Source organism: Rattus norvegicus, chromosome 1 (assembly GCF_021556685.1).
Source record: "Rattus norvegicus strain SHRSP/BbbUtx chromosome 1, alternate assembly SHRSP_T2T, whole genome shotgun sequence".
Classification (NCBI taxonomy): domain Eukaryota; kingdom Metazoa; phylum Chordata; class Mammalia; order Rodentia; family Muridae; genus Rattus; species Rattus norvegicus.
The window spans coordinates 105,703,159-105,717,629 of record NC_141534.1 but is presented as its reverse complement, the minus strand read 5'-3'; the positions used below and the strand labels follow the sequence as shown (position 1 = coordinate 105,717,629).

At 47.4% G+C, this 14,471-nt stretch overlaps 1 pseudogene; it reads left to right on the top strand.

The window, feature by feature from the left end:
• Window positions 1-6,280: 6,280 nt before the first annotated feature.
• Klk15-ps3 (kallikrein-related peptidase 15, pseudogene 3) lies at window positions 6,281-12,960 on the top strand (annotated as a pseudogene).
• Window positions 12,961-14,471: the final 1,511 nt, after the last annotated feature.

The following is a 14,471-nucleotide window of genomic DNA, read 5'->3' as shown; positions in this document are numbered from 1 at the left end:
TACCCTTGAGTTTCTTGCTGTGCAATAAACTCCCATTTTCTACACAAAGCTCTCTGCATCTCAGATGAATTCTTTTTGATGGAGCTCACAGAGCACGGGGAGCCAGGGGCAATCCAGGAAAAGGTCTTGGTGACTGAACCATAAGTATGTGATGGGTATTTTGGTGACTAAAAATATTTAAGTTGGATTCTAGGTTGAGTTAGAAATGTCCTAATAAGGGGCTGGACGAGAGGACTTAGCTGTTAAGACCACTGGCTGCTCTTCCAGAGGACCTAGGTTTAATTCCCAACACCTACATGGTAGCTCAAAACTGCCTGTAATTCCAGTTCCAGGAGATTTGACAAACATACAGGAAAAACACCAATGTACCTAAAATAATAATAAATAAATCATTTTAAAAGGCTGGAAAAAGACTAGGGAGGAAGGTTTGAATAAACTTAAAAAAGAAAATTGTCAAGATGAGAGGATCTAGGCAAGGTCAATGATTCGGTCAGTGAAGCGATCACCTTGCAGGTGAAAGGACTCAAAAAGGCATCCCCAGCATGCACATAAAAGCCAGCTAGGACAATGTCTGTCTCCTGGAGAGGGGAGACAGATTCCTGGTGCTTGTGAGCCAATCAGTCAGGCTGAATCAGTGAGAGACCTTGCCTCCCCAACCGGCCCGAAACACACACAAAAAAGAAGAGGGGAAAGAAAGAAAGGGAAGAAAGAGGGGGAAGAATGCATCCTTGAATGAACAGTTGAATGAATGAACAGTTGTCGGTTTGGGAGGTCAGAGAAGTGAAAGATTAGAATGTGAAGCCAGATGGAGAGAGCAGAAATGTGGGGAACTAACCGAGGGAGAGGCTAAGAAGAAAGGGCTGGGGTGGGTGAACCACAAGAGGGAAGAGGTTAGTTAATAAAAAAAAAAAAGAAATAAAAGCATGTGACTGGTCCTAGGTGTGGTGGAGGAGAAGGTTTATTGTTGATATGAGGGACCAAAAGATTCAGAGAGGACAGAGCTGGCAGACTGAGTTGGGTCATTTTAGTAGAGGGAGAAGGAGAGATGTGAGAGCCAGGAGCCAAGAGGCAAAATAAATGGTAACCAGAATGGCTGAGGTTATATAGGGAATAAGGGCAGGGTAGCCCAGCTTTGAGGACCCTATAAAAGGCAGGACCTGAGAGGCACCTGAGGAAAACCTGACAGCCAGCATTAGCTTGGAGACATTAATACTCACTCCAGGTTTGAGATCTAACCTACTGTGAGGACAGCAGGTGGATGCAGGGCAAACTAAAGAGAGTTTCAGCGGGAAAGAGAGTCAGGGAAGGGAGTACTAGGAAGCCGGTGGCTGCAGAAGACCAAAGGTCTGCGTTAGATAGAAGTCCTGAGTTTTTCATAACTGATCCATGGGAGCTGATCAAAGAAAGTCTCCTCAAGAGGTGAAAGGGAAAGTAAGAACGGGAAGAGAAGGAAAGAGGGGACAAATGGAAGAGAGGAGAAGAGGAGGAGGGAGAGGAAGAAAAGGGGAAGAAGGGTAGAGGGGAGGAAGATGGAGGCAGGATAAAGAAATATAAAGAAAACTGGGAGGTGGGGTGGAAAGGAGAAAAGGGGGGAAGAGGAGGCAGAGGACGCTCTGGGGAGGAGGCACAGGAGGCTCACAGAGTGAAGCCAGGGGAGGAGGAAAAACAACACTGCCAGCCTAAGGCTCAAGGTCTTCTGTGTTGACCAAGGTTCCCAAGAGGTCTGCTGCAACCAGCTTGGGGCAGGCAGGAGGACATGCAGATGAGGTCACCGCTAGGGGGCTGAGCAAGCACACTCCCAAAACCCACACCCTGGACTGTAGTTGGCAAGATGTGAGAGCTCCTAGGTTGTCCCTTTGTGTGTCTTAGAGGCAGTATGTGCCTGTGCAGCTCATAGAAATGTGTCCTACTGGACACCAGGGTGTTCCAAAGAGGTATCTGGGACCTGGGAATGTGAACTGTGGACTCCCTCCCCTTGGCCTTCTGCATAGCTTTTGCCCCTATCGGAGCTTCATTTTCTTTCTATTAAGGAAGCCCAGGCACCATCTCCCAAGAAGACACAGGGATCTGAGGACAGGCAGCAGGGAATAGCAGCCTGAGTCCCACAGAAAAATGACCCAGATGAAGCTCATCTCAGCATGAGACAAAGAGACAAGTGGACATGGGAGACTTCTAGAACAACTTAGCCTTGGGGGTCCAGAGTGTCTGTAGGTCTAGGATGGAGAGCTGAAATGGGGGTTTGTGCCTGCAATTTTAAGCACCAGAGTGATTCAAGACAACTCTAACACCTTTGGCTCCCAGGTCTCTGAGGACACAGGTACAAAAATATCCTAAAGTCTGAAGGCCTGGAGTCTAAAGATTTGTGTCCTGGATGTCCAGGGGGACTGAGCCAGTCCTTCAGGTTTGTCCCATAAAGCCAACATCTTCCCAGACCTAGACAGGGAAGGAACTTGTAACTGATCTCATGCTTGGCTGTGTGACCTCAACTCAGTTCCTCCTGCTCAAGGGACATTCTTATTGTGGAATTTTAGGCAATTGTTCAAGGCCCTCTGGGGGTTCTGAGTCACCAGGAGCCTGGCACAAATACCAGAAGCCTTGGATCATCTGTATGATGTCTCCTGACCCAAATATAGAATCTAGAGGCCAAGCTCCAGATCCAAGGACCACCTCAGAATCCAAAGAACAAGACCCTGAAGCGTAATTGTTCAGTGCATGCTCCACAGTCTACACTGCAGTGATCCACAGTCAGAAGCCAAGCTGACCTGAGATAGCTTTTCACCATGCTTCAGCCTGGACAGCCCAGGCTGGTCTCAAGCCTTCCATCCCTTTCCATCCCTACTTTTTAAGTGCTGGGATTACAGTGAAAAGGCTTGTGATACCCGGCCTGGCTCATGCAAACTCTGTTCTTTGGGGGGGGGTCTTGTTTTCTTTTTGTTTTTTGGAAGGGGGTATGTTTAATTTTGTTTTGTTTTGTTTTACTGTTGATATTTGAAACAAGTCTCAGGTATCCCAGGCTAGCTTCAAGCTCACTTAAGTAGGCAAACATGTCCTGCACTCCTGATCCTCCTGCCTCACCCCCTCAAGAGGTGGGGTTGCAGGCTTGCCCTATCCTATCTGCTTTATGTGGTGCTGGAGATGGAATCAAGTGCAAGAGTGGGAGGAGGGGGAGGATGGGAAACAGGGGGAGAAGACAAAGAGGAGGAAAAACATGGAGATGACACCAGCAGAAGGAAAAGGTGCAGAATACAAGCCTGGAACCACAAAAGTTATTCACAGTTCTGAGCCCAGGCTGCAGCTGTCTGTAGGCACTGGACCTCAGACTACAAAAGTAAACCATCATAGGGACAAGGCTCAGTGAACAAAGTGCCTGTCATGCAGACCTGAGGTCCTGACCTCAGTGTCATCCAGCATTGGGAAGATGGAGAGGTGGTTCTGTGGAGCTGACTACCCAGATAGCCTGGGTCTATCAGGAAGCTCCAAGACCAACTGAGAGAGAGACTGCTCAGAAGAGAAGCTGGAGAGAAAGCTCAGCAGTTCAGAATACAAGCTGATCTTTTAGGGAACCAAGTCTGGTTCCCAGCACCCATGTCAGGTAGCAACCAGCACAACCTGCTGTAACTCTAGTTCCTGGAGATCCAATGCCTCTAGCCTGAGGGGCATCTGCACTGGTTCACAAGTTCACATAGGCAAGCCATACATAAAATATAAAAATAAAATGAATAAAACTTCATAAATCACTCTTGGGAGACACCTACACTTGATATCTGGCCTCAACACCCACCTGGACATGTGTGTACAAATTTAATATGTTTTAATGAATAAAAGTGAAAAAGGTCAACCAGATGGTGGTGGTGTGCACCTTTAATCCCAGCACATGTGAGGCTGAAGCAGGCAGATTTCTGAGTCTGAGGTAGGCCTGGTCTTCAGACTGAGTTTCAGGGCAGCCAGGGCTACACAGACAAAGTCTGTCTTGAAAACAAAACAAAAGAATTAAACTCACACTCGAGACTTCAGGTCATGACAACCAGATCCAATATATTCCTAGTCCATATGCTAACATAAATCCACATGCAAGGTGGCATGGTGGAAAATACGTGTTATTCCAGCCTTTGGGAGGCTGAGGCAGAAGGATCTCAAGTCCAGACTCAGATCAGCAAGAGCCCGTCTCATAACAACAGAAAGAACCAAAACTCCAAAAGTCTTCTGAGTCTGAGAAGCATGACGTTAACAGTCAGCTTCCACAGCTACCAAAACGTTCCAGCTCTGTGCTACACTGTCCTCTGGTTTCTGTTCTTTTTCTCCTGTCTCCTCCCTCTGAGGGATCTGCCCATGGTTGGGATTTCTCCTTGCAGACACAGACAGTATCTTCAGACTAATAAATGCTCATTAGAAGCACCTAGTCTCACATCCCACCCATCACCATGGTGTCCAGCATGTAAACCTGACCCTCCAGTGCCTCTCTCTCTCTCCACTCTATGCAGCTCCACCCCGAGACCCAGGCTGGGCTAGGAGCTTATAAATGCAGGCTTTCGGGTGACTGCTCCCCTTCTGGAATCCCAGCTGCCCTGGATATCACTGCAGGACCCAGTGGGGGTGAGAGCTTTGTGAGAAACTTGGAAAAGTGGGTGGGAGAGGAGAGGGGACCCTATAAATGCTTTGGTGTCCAGGAGGCAAATACTACTATGGATGACCAGTTGTCAAGGGATTAGTGTCCTCTGTTTTTTTTCCTTTTGTTTTAAGTTGAATTTGAACCAAGAAAATGTCTTGAAGCTTCTAGAAAAGCCTAGGTGTGGGGGGAGTAAGGGACAGGGTGAAACGGGAGCTCATTCCTGAAAACAGATGTCTTGGAGACAAGAACATGGTCTGCAGTTACCACAGGTCAAGTCAGTTCAGAAAAACCTCTCTTATTTGTCTCATGCTGGGCAGACTGCGGACAGGAGGGTCTGACCTGACTCCATTCTCCTCAAGATTAAGGAGTGGGGAGCATCCAGGTCTCAGTATCTGCAGTCACTGCTACCATGCAGGGGCAGGACAGACGCCATAGAATCTTGATGACATCACCTCTGGATTACCATGTCTTGGTCTTCCAAGGCTTGCATAGTCTTTCAGGATGAGTTGAACGAGTAAGTAGCAAGATGAGAAGGACTTGAATTCACTCCCCCAAACTTCCTGACTTCTCTCCATGTGCCAGAGTCTAACACTGTGTGAAACCTGGGAATTGAGGGTCAGTCTGGTGGCATCTGTTTAGAAGGAGTTCTCAGTCTGATGAGGAGACACCACAGAGAGTCTGGGGAGGGAAGGGGTGACAGAGAAGGTCAAGAGTTGGGACAAGCTGTGCAGTCTGTGTATGAAACTGCAGGCTGAAGTCCAGCACTGGCCATGCCTAGGGCAAGGTCACAGAGACCCAGCTGGGCAGGGTGGAAGAGGAAGAGGAAGTTCATCCTTTCTAAGTACTACTGAGGACATGGGACTTTATTTAGGGGCTATCAGAAGCCCATGGGAGGCTTGACAGGAGAAAGGATTGCTCATCTCTGCTGAAGCTGGCAGATGGTGTAGTGAAACAGTGTCATTCAACACCTGAGATCTAAGAAATGAAGGTGGAGAGTTCAAGGCTAACCTGGGTAACTTAGTGGGACACTGCCCCAAAATGAATAGTAAAAAGAGAGTTGGGCATGTAGCTTGGTGTTAGGGGGCATTTGTAGAATCCACCAGTAAGGGGCAAGGAAGGTGTGAGGTTCATTTCAATTACGTAATTTAGAGCAGAAGAGAGGATAGAAAGAAGGGAATGAGAGAGGTTAGCTCTCTAGGGACTTATGTATGAGGCAGACTACAGAGTACTAGACTAAACGGGACTCATGGGAAGCTGATTAGAGTCCTGATCCAGGGCCTTAGGAATGAGAGAGAGATACAGAGGCTATTGAATAACACTGTGGTCTGCCAATTCTGGAAGGCACAGAGGCCCCTCCAGAGATAGTGACCAGGAGGGAACACAGGTGGAGCCTGCGGGAGACAGAAGGCAGATCAGTAAAAGTAGATCTCTGTCAAGCATCATGCTGTACACGTGTCATCTCAATAGTCAGGAGGCTGAGACTGGAGGATCATGAGTTTGAGGCCAGCCTGGGACATGTAGAAAAACAATGTGACAAAAAACAAAAGAAAAGTGTGTCCTACACAGGGGATACACTTGTGTCTAAGAAGGGCTATGGGGACAGATGGATCCAGCCTTTCCCCAGTTTTTGTCATGACCCTCAGATCATTAAGTGCTGGACCTTATTCTACAATGTGGCTTCTCCTTGCTTTCATCTTGCTGGTGTCTGCAGGGGGAGGGGCACCAAAGTCAGGTACTGGTCTGCTGGAAAGGGTGCCTCTTTCCCCAGAGTATCTGCACCTTTGGAATTGTCAGCTCATACCTTTCCTACAGACCCCTATTCTCATTTCCTTCTGAGCCACCAGTTAAATATCCCTGAATCCTCAATGCTGAGTCAACAAAAGTTATGGGCCACCTCAGCTCTTGAACCTTAGTACCCAGGATGATTTTTCTTGCTGTGTAACCTTGAGGAAACTCTTTTACCTCTCTGGGCCTCAAGAGCTTTATAGCTATGACAGTTTTTTTGACGTACCAATCACATCATGTTGGTGACACATGGGACAAGCAGTCAGGATGGTTGAGACACCAAGAGCTCAGGATATAGGTTTGAATCCTGGGGCTACCAGTTTCCCAGCACTGCAAGTCTAGTTTCTCAACCCTAGGAAGGAGCCAAGTATCCTCCCTACGTATCCAGTGTAGTTCTCTATGAGGTGTGTGAACATGGTGGGACAACTTGGACACTGCAGGCACAGCTATTCCCACACATCGACCATGTGAGGCAGAGGGCTTGGGGCAAGCCCAGTGGATACAGCACTTGCTGTGTAAACATGGCTGTCTGAGTTTACATCCCCAATACCCACATGGAAAGCCCAGCTGCATGCCTATAAACTCCAGAGCTGGGAGGTGGAGACAGGGGGATCCCCGGTGCTTGCTGGCCATCTAGTCCAGCCAAACTCTAAGCTCCATGTTTAGTGAGAAAACCTGCCAGCCAAAATAAGTTCAGAACGTTTAATATGACACAGATTAGGTACATGCTGTCAGGCTTGAATAATGGAGTTTGGGACCCACACTGTGGAAGGACAGTCACTACTGCCTTCATTTACTAAGGGAAAGGTTGGACTCAAGGATGGCCATTAAAGCAAGGTCTCCCTGGGTGACAGTCCAACCACAGACCAACCTCTATCATATCTTGTGGAAAATTTCAATGTAACCTGATGCTTTCTGCCCTTCAGAAATCTGGAGGGGTGTCCATTAACGATCCTCCTGTTCCCAACATGACCTCTGTCCAGGGCTCTCAGCCTTTCCCCATAGTGGCTAAGCCTCCCCTTGGGTTCTCCCTGGGCTCTGCCTCAGCTGTGTGCTGCACCCAGCCAGAGCTTCCACCCTCCTCCAGCTTGGACCGGCTGGGTGCAGCTCAATGCCCAGCTATTCAGCCAGTGTCCTCCTCCACAGGGCGACCTCACCCTTCCTCTTTTAAGCCCCTCAACTGCCACATCAGCACTCCCACAGCCTCTCAGGTTCTTGGCTTTATTCCTGACCTAGGAAGGTAGAGGGCAGAGTGTAGACAGTTGGCTTGGTTGTATCAATCCAGCCCAGGAGTAGGTGTCTGTCATGATCTTGACCTTGGAGGAGTGGGGCAAGAACATTGCTGTAGTGTCTTGATTATATTAGTCTCTATGGGTGTCTGTCTTTATCTCTGTCTCTCTCTTTCTCTCTTTCTCTCTGTCTCTCTCTGTCTCTCTCTCTCTGTATCCCTGTTTCTCACTCATCCTTGCTTTTCCCACCTGTGAACTAAGTGTCCACAGCACTTGTCTCCTAGGGTGTCTGTGAGGATTAAATGAGCTGTGTATCTTAGCGGATCAGAACTGTGTCTGGCTCTCTCTCTCTCTCTCTCTCTCTCTCTCTCTCTCTCTCTCTCTTTCTCTCTCTCCCTCTCTTCCTCTCTCCCTCTCTGTATACATATATATACACATATATACACACATATATACATATATATACATATATATACATATATATACACGTGTGTGTGTGTGTGTGTGTGTGTGTGTGTGTGTGTGTGTGTGTGTGTTGCTGTCCAGAGGCAGGAGCAAGGTCGCCCCATCCCTTATGAACTTCACAGAGTTTCCTTAAACATTAGCAGTCCTATTCCCCTATCGGTGCTATGCTGCTAGTTGTCTTGGAACTTGAAATCTCAACTTGAAATCTGTATCTGGTGGTATCTGTATGTGATCTGGGTTGGTGGAGAACTGTCCATATATGAGTATTCCCCCTATGGTGAGTATCTGGGTCCCTGAGTTCTACAAAATGGCTTGTGTGTAAAACACATTTTTTTCTTTGTGTGCACGTGTATACACATCCAGTATGTGCACATGCATGTCAGGCACTGCCTGCTTTGTTTTATTTTATTATTTTATGTGTAGGAATATTTTGTCAGCATTCATGTATTGCACCATGTCTGTGCCTGGTGGCCACAGAGGTCAGAAAAGGCCATCAGATCCCCTGGAACTGGAATTACAGATAGTCATGAGCTACCATTTGGTTTCTGCAAATTGAAACTGAATTCTCTGTGAGAGCAGCCTGTGCTCTTAAACTGTGAGCCATTGCTCCAGCACCACATTAGTTTTTTGACACAGACCTTGCCAGAAGCACAATGCTCACTGGTTAGCCCAGGAGCTCCAGGGATCTGACTGCCTCCAGGCAGTGTAGCTTACGGAGTTATAAGCACGCACCACCATCCCTGACTTTTTACTGGAGTGCTTGGGATTGAACCTGGGTCCTTGTGATTGCAAGGCAAGGACTTTACCCACTGAGTCATGTCCCCAGACTTTAAATTGTGGTTTGATGTTGTAACTAGATCTGCACAGATGTCTGTCATACTTCAGCCATACCTACCATCACCAACGTGAACATCGTCATGGACAACCCCATAAATAAACGGGTGTCCTTTGTTTAAAGTAACAAATGTAATCCCAGAACCTGAGAGACTGAATAGAGAAGACTGTCATGCGTTCAGAGTGCCCCAGTTACATTACAAGTTTTAAGCTGGGATGTGCAACAGAGTGAGACCTTGACTCAAAACACTGAATGAATGAATCAGTTCGTAGAGTCTCAAGGACCTAGAATGCTTCAGGCACAATTCACCACACACACAGACAACTGTAGGCCCCTTCTGATTTTCATGTCCACACACACATTTTAGTATTGTGAAAAACTAGCTCTAGGGGTCCAACATCTGGCTGGGGAGACAGGTCCGTCAGTGAGAGTCCAGTCAGTGAGCTGCTTACTGTACAGGTTTGCGGATCTGGTTTTACCCTCAGAACAGGTCAGAAGCCATAAGAATACGGCACTGGGGGCGGGAGTAGACACAGTCAGTTCCTGAGGGTCACTGTCCCGCCAGCCTAGCACAGTCAGTGAGCACAGGTTCAGTGAGAGTAATCTATCCCAGTTCTTGAGAATGACACTGAGATTGTCCTCTGACCGCATACACGCATGTGTCCACACAGGTTGCTAGGCATCCAAACTGGGTCTTCAGGCAGCAAGCACCTAACTGAGGAGCCATCTGCCAATCTAAGCAGGGATTTCTTTCTTTTTTTCATTTTTTCATTTTTTTTGACTAGGAGGAGCTCTGACACACCCAGCAATTTCTTAATGAACAAATGACCTGGGCAATGCCTATGAAGATAGGGTGAGGAAGAGGCAGGAATCCTGAAAATCCAGAGATGAGGAGAGATCGTCTACCTGTATCTCTCCACAGCGCAGGATGGTGACAAGGTCCTAGAAGACGAGGAGTGTGTGCCTCATTCGCAGCCATGGCAAGTGGCCCTCTCGTGGCCGCTTCAATTGTGGTGCATTCCTCATCTCCCCACACTGGGTGTTGACTGCTGCCCACTGCCAAACCTGGTATAAAGGAAGGGTATGGGGGCCAGGGTGTGTGAAGACAACTGGAAACTTCTAGGTTTGGGATGCATAGACTGTGGCTTTGGTGGGGAAGTAACCCAAGTTCTTGGTTTCTGAAGGATGGGTAGGCTGGAGGTGAAGGCCCTGGATGGGAGGGAAGTGAATTCTGCCCCTGTAAGTTCCTAAAGGAGGAGAAGGCTACGAATGCCCCATCTTTTGGACCACTGACTGAAAAGCGTTCTAGGCAGTAAGCACTTTCTATTCTGAAGGAAGGAAAGGGGCCAACCCTGGAGCCTAAGTTCCACTTTTGTACCACATGTGGGACTCCTGGTTTTCTTTCTTTCATTGTTTTGATTTTGTTTGTTTATTGGTTTGTTTTTTGAGGCAGAGTTTCACTGTGTTACCTCATTTGCTCTAAAACGCACATTGTAGACCAGGCTGGTCCACAATTTAGAGAAATCGACCTGCCTCTGCCTCCCAAGTGTTCGGGTTAAAAGCATGAACCATCACACGTAGAAACTCCTGGGCTCTGAAGGGGTAATGGTTGGAGCCACAGGCTTCAAGGACTTGAGAAAACAAAAAAAGTCTCAGAAAATCCAAGGATATACACTCTGACCACTTTGTCTACTCTTATTCAGTCACCCAGCTTCATAAGAGTGTGCCTGGGCGAGCACAACCTTCGAAAGTTCAATGGCCAAGAACAATTGCACTCTGTCTCTCGAATCATCCCACATCCAGGCTACCAGGCTCACCCCCACCAGCTTGGCATCATGATGTTGGGACTTTTCCAGCCTGCTAGACTAACACCCCAGGTGCGTCCTGTGACTCTGCCCACACGTTGCCCCCTCATGGATGAGGACTGTGTGCTGTCAGGTGATAGGGCCTGTTATCAGGCAACAACCCTGGAGCCACGGAGAGTCACAAGTCACAAGGTGACTAGAAGGATGGGACTAGGTGTAGGAATTCCAGCAATGCTGTCCTCTGTGTTTCTTGAATGGATAGGACAAGGAACAAAGGGATTGAATGTTTTCCTCAGTGAGACTCCCTGATACGTTGCATTGTGCCACCATCATCACCTGTGATGCATCTTGCAACAAGGACTACCCAGGTTGCCTGCTGTCCACCATTGTGTGTGACTGTGTTGAGGTCGGTGGTACAGAGTACTGGGTAAAAGGAGAGAATGGGATGTATCCTAGCTTGATTCGCTATTGCTGTGATAAAATAATCTGACCAAAAGCATCTTGGGAGGAAGGAAATCATTTAGCTTACACCTTATTCTTTGCCATTGAGGGAAGTCAGGGCAGGAAATCAAGGGTGAACCATAGCAGAAACCATCCCTGGCTTGCTCACTGACTCCTGTTCAGCTAGTCACCCCCTCTGTCTCTCTCTGTGTCTCTCTCTGTGTCTGTGTCTGTGTCTGTCTCAGTCTCTCTGTCTCTCTCTGTCTCTGTCTCTGTCTCTCTCTCCCCCCTCTCTCCCCCCCCTCTCCCCCTCTCTCTCTAATGTTAATGAGTGCTTCACTTGCATGTCTGTCTGTCTGTGCATCAGAGGTATGTAGTGCACATGAAGGTCAGAAGATAACCTTGAGATTGAAATTACAGATGGTCTGAACCACCTTGTGGGTGCTGGGAACCAAACCTGCTTCCTAGACAAGAACACCCAGTTCTCTTAATCAGTGAGACATCTCTCAATTTCTCACACAGCCGAGGCCAATTTGCCTAGGGATGGTGCCCACAGAGGGCTGAATCCTCCGACATTTGACAAGCAATCAAGACAACTTCCCACAGACACACTTTGGGCAACCTCGCAATTGAGACGTCTCAGACGATCCTAGGCTGTGTCAAGTTGGAAGCTGAATTCAGACAGAATAGGACAAGTAGGGTTACTTGAATTTTCTTTGCTTTGGGACAGAGACAATGCTGTGTTTAGCCATGGATGAAGTTCCAGGATCAGTTAGAATCATGGTGAGGTTGAAAGTGGGATAGAGATGTGGGCATGGAATAGATTATATGGTCTGGAAAGGCTGGAGGTACGGAGTTTATTTTGACTCAGGATGGGGAGATATTGTGGTTGGCATTGGATGTCATAGGTTTGTGGAAGGGGTAAAAAATAAGCAATGATCAGAGTTGGGATGTATTTAAAGAGCACAGCTTTAGTTTGGCTTTGGATGGAGACGATATTTAGATTTTGGAGGGCATCTGATTTGAACTAAGTGGGGCTGCGTATTGAACATGTGGGACTGAGTTCTCTTGGGTTGTGTTGAATCAGTGGAGACTTGGACTGATTTGAGTTAAGGTTTGAGTTTCCTAGACTGGGGTTGGCTGGGGATTTCATTGATGAAAAGTAGTGGTTGGTTAGAGCAAGGGGGACAGTGGGTTGCGTGTGACTCGATTGTTGGTAGAGTTGCCTGACCTCCATCTCCAGCACCACAGACAACAGGCAGGGCCGTGTACACCTGTCACCACAGCACTCAGGGGATTGAGACAGGAGGAGCAGGTGTGCATCCTCTCACTACATGGAATGAAATATTGAGGAAAACCTCTCCCCATGTACACAGAGTAAATTTGGAGGACACTTGATCTGCAACGGTGCCTGCAGGGCATTGTATCCTGGGGTGATGTCCCCTGTCATACTACCACCAAGCCTGGAGTCTACACAAAAGTCTGCAGCTACATGGAGTGGATATGGAAAAATATGAGAAGGAACTGACTCATTGGCCCACTATCTACGTCCCTCAAGGACCACCTGGGACACTGACTAAGAATCTCCCTCATTCCTACTGAGAAAGCTGAGTCCCTCTGCATATCAACATACACTGTTATCCAGGGCTTCTCTCCTGCTGGTATCACCTGCTTAGCATGAAGAAAACAGTGTTGGTAGGGTGGTAGGGTGGATCCCAGCACTCAAGAATCAGAGGCAAGTAGATCTCTGACTTTGAGGCCAACCTGGAGTACAAATTGGGTTCCAGGATAGCCAGGGATACACAGAGAAACCCTTAGTTAAAAAAGAAAAAAATAGGGTTGATCCATAGTGCTCATTCAATTTTCTCTGTAAGAGTGTGACTTTCTTTCTTTAGGGTATTGTGGTAAATAATATTTGGGGGTTTCTATATCACCTTAGACCATTTAGTTCCCAAATAAAAGTCTCAAAACATTGATATTTACAATACGCCTGAAAGCACTACGCTGGGCAGACATCAGCCCTCTATGCTCTTTTGTCTACTTCCCTGTCAATGACCCCAAAGTGTGACGCTCCATGTTCCACCTTGACCGCTCCTAGTGCAAGGGGCTGGCCCTCGTGGACATGCGATCATGAACCACCTACCCAATGACTACATCTTCCTTCTCCCATGTCCTTTTCTCCTTGTGGTCCCTGCCTGAGATTTCAAGCCCAGAACTTTCCAGGCCTGCCTATCTCTATTCTGCCTATAGGCTGTAGGCATCTTTATTAACCAATCAAGGATAACTTGGGAACAAGGTTTGTACAACAAAGCTGGTACATGAGGATCTACTGGTCTTGAATCAACCAGGTCTTGGGGTACAGAATTTTGCAATGAATATAAGCAGCACTAAGCCAAAACCCTACAGGGCATAATGGGAAATGTGTGGAGGACTAGGATACAAAGTCTCCTGTTGCATGTTACCCAAAGACCCCTTCCTTGGGAGATGGTACACGGCTTCAGGTATGGCTTTGCTCATTTGAATTAGATGTGGAATCAGGGATCAGGGGTGTGACCTCACTCATCCTTGGTTTTCCCATCTGTGACCTAAGTGACCACAACACATGTCTCCTAGGGTGTCTGTGAGGATTAAATGAGCTGTGCATCTTAGCCAATCAGAACTGTGTCTGGCTCTTTGTCCACACTCATGAGCTGTGCACCCCAGTAAGAGGACCTAAATCTAGATTTCCAAGATCCACCATTAGTTCTAGGACTCCCGGTGGCCAAGCCAGTAAGGGAAATGTTCTCTTTGCCTTGTCTGCGTTGGTGACACACAATACAGGCTTGGACATGGTGAGCTGCCTTGCTGATTGCATCCTGGTCTCAGGGTTGGAAACTGTGGCTTTATCATCAAAGATACAGGAATCAAGTTTCTGATTCTCTTCTGAGACCCCAACCTGTGATTCTTAGGGTCACTGAATGCTGAAACCTTTGATATTGATCATTGAAATCAACAGATTTTAGATAATTTTTTTATTGCAGGTCTTTATTGTGTGGGTGAAGAGTGTCTGTCACAGGACATGTTTCAAGAGTTGGCTTCCTTCTACCACTCAGGATTGAATTTAAAGGACGTCAGGCTTGGTTGCAGACACATTACCCACTGAGCCATCTGGCCAACCTCAAAATATTTACTTACATATTTATTCCCTTCTGTCAGTCAAGGATGACCTTGAATTTCTGATCCTCCTGCCTCCACATCACACATGTTAGTTCTACAAGCATGCACCACCTCACCTGATTATACACAGCACTGTGGCTCAAACC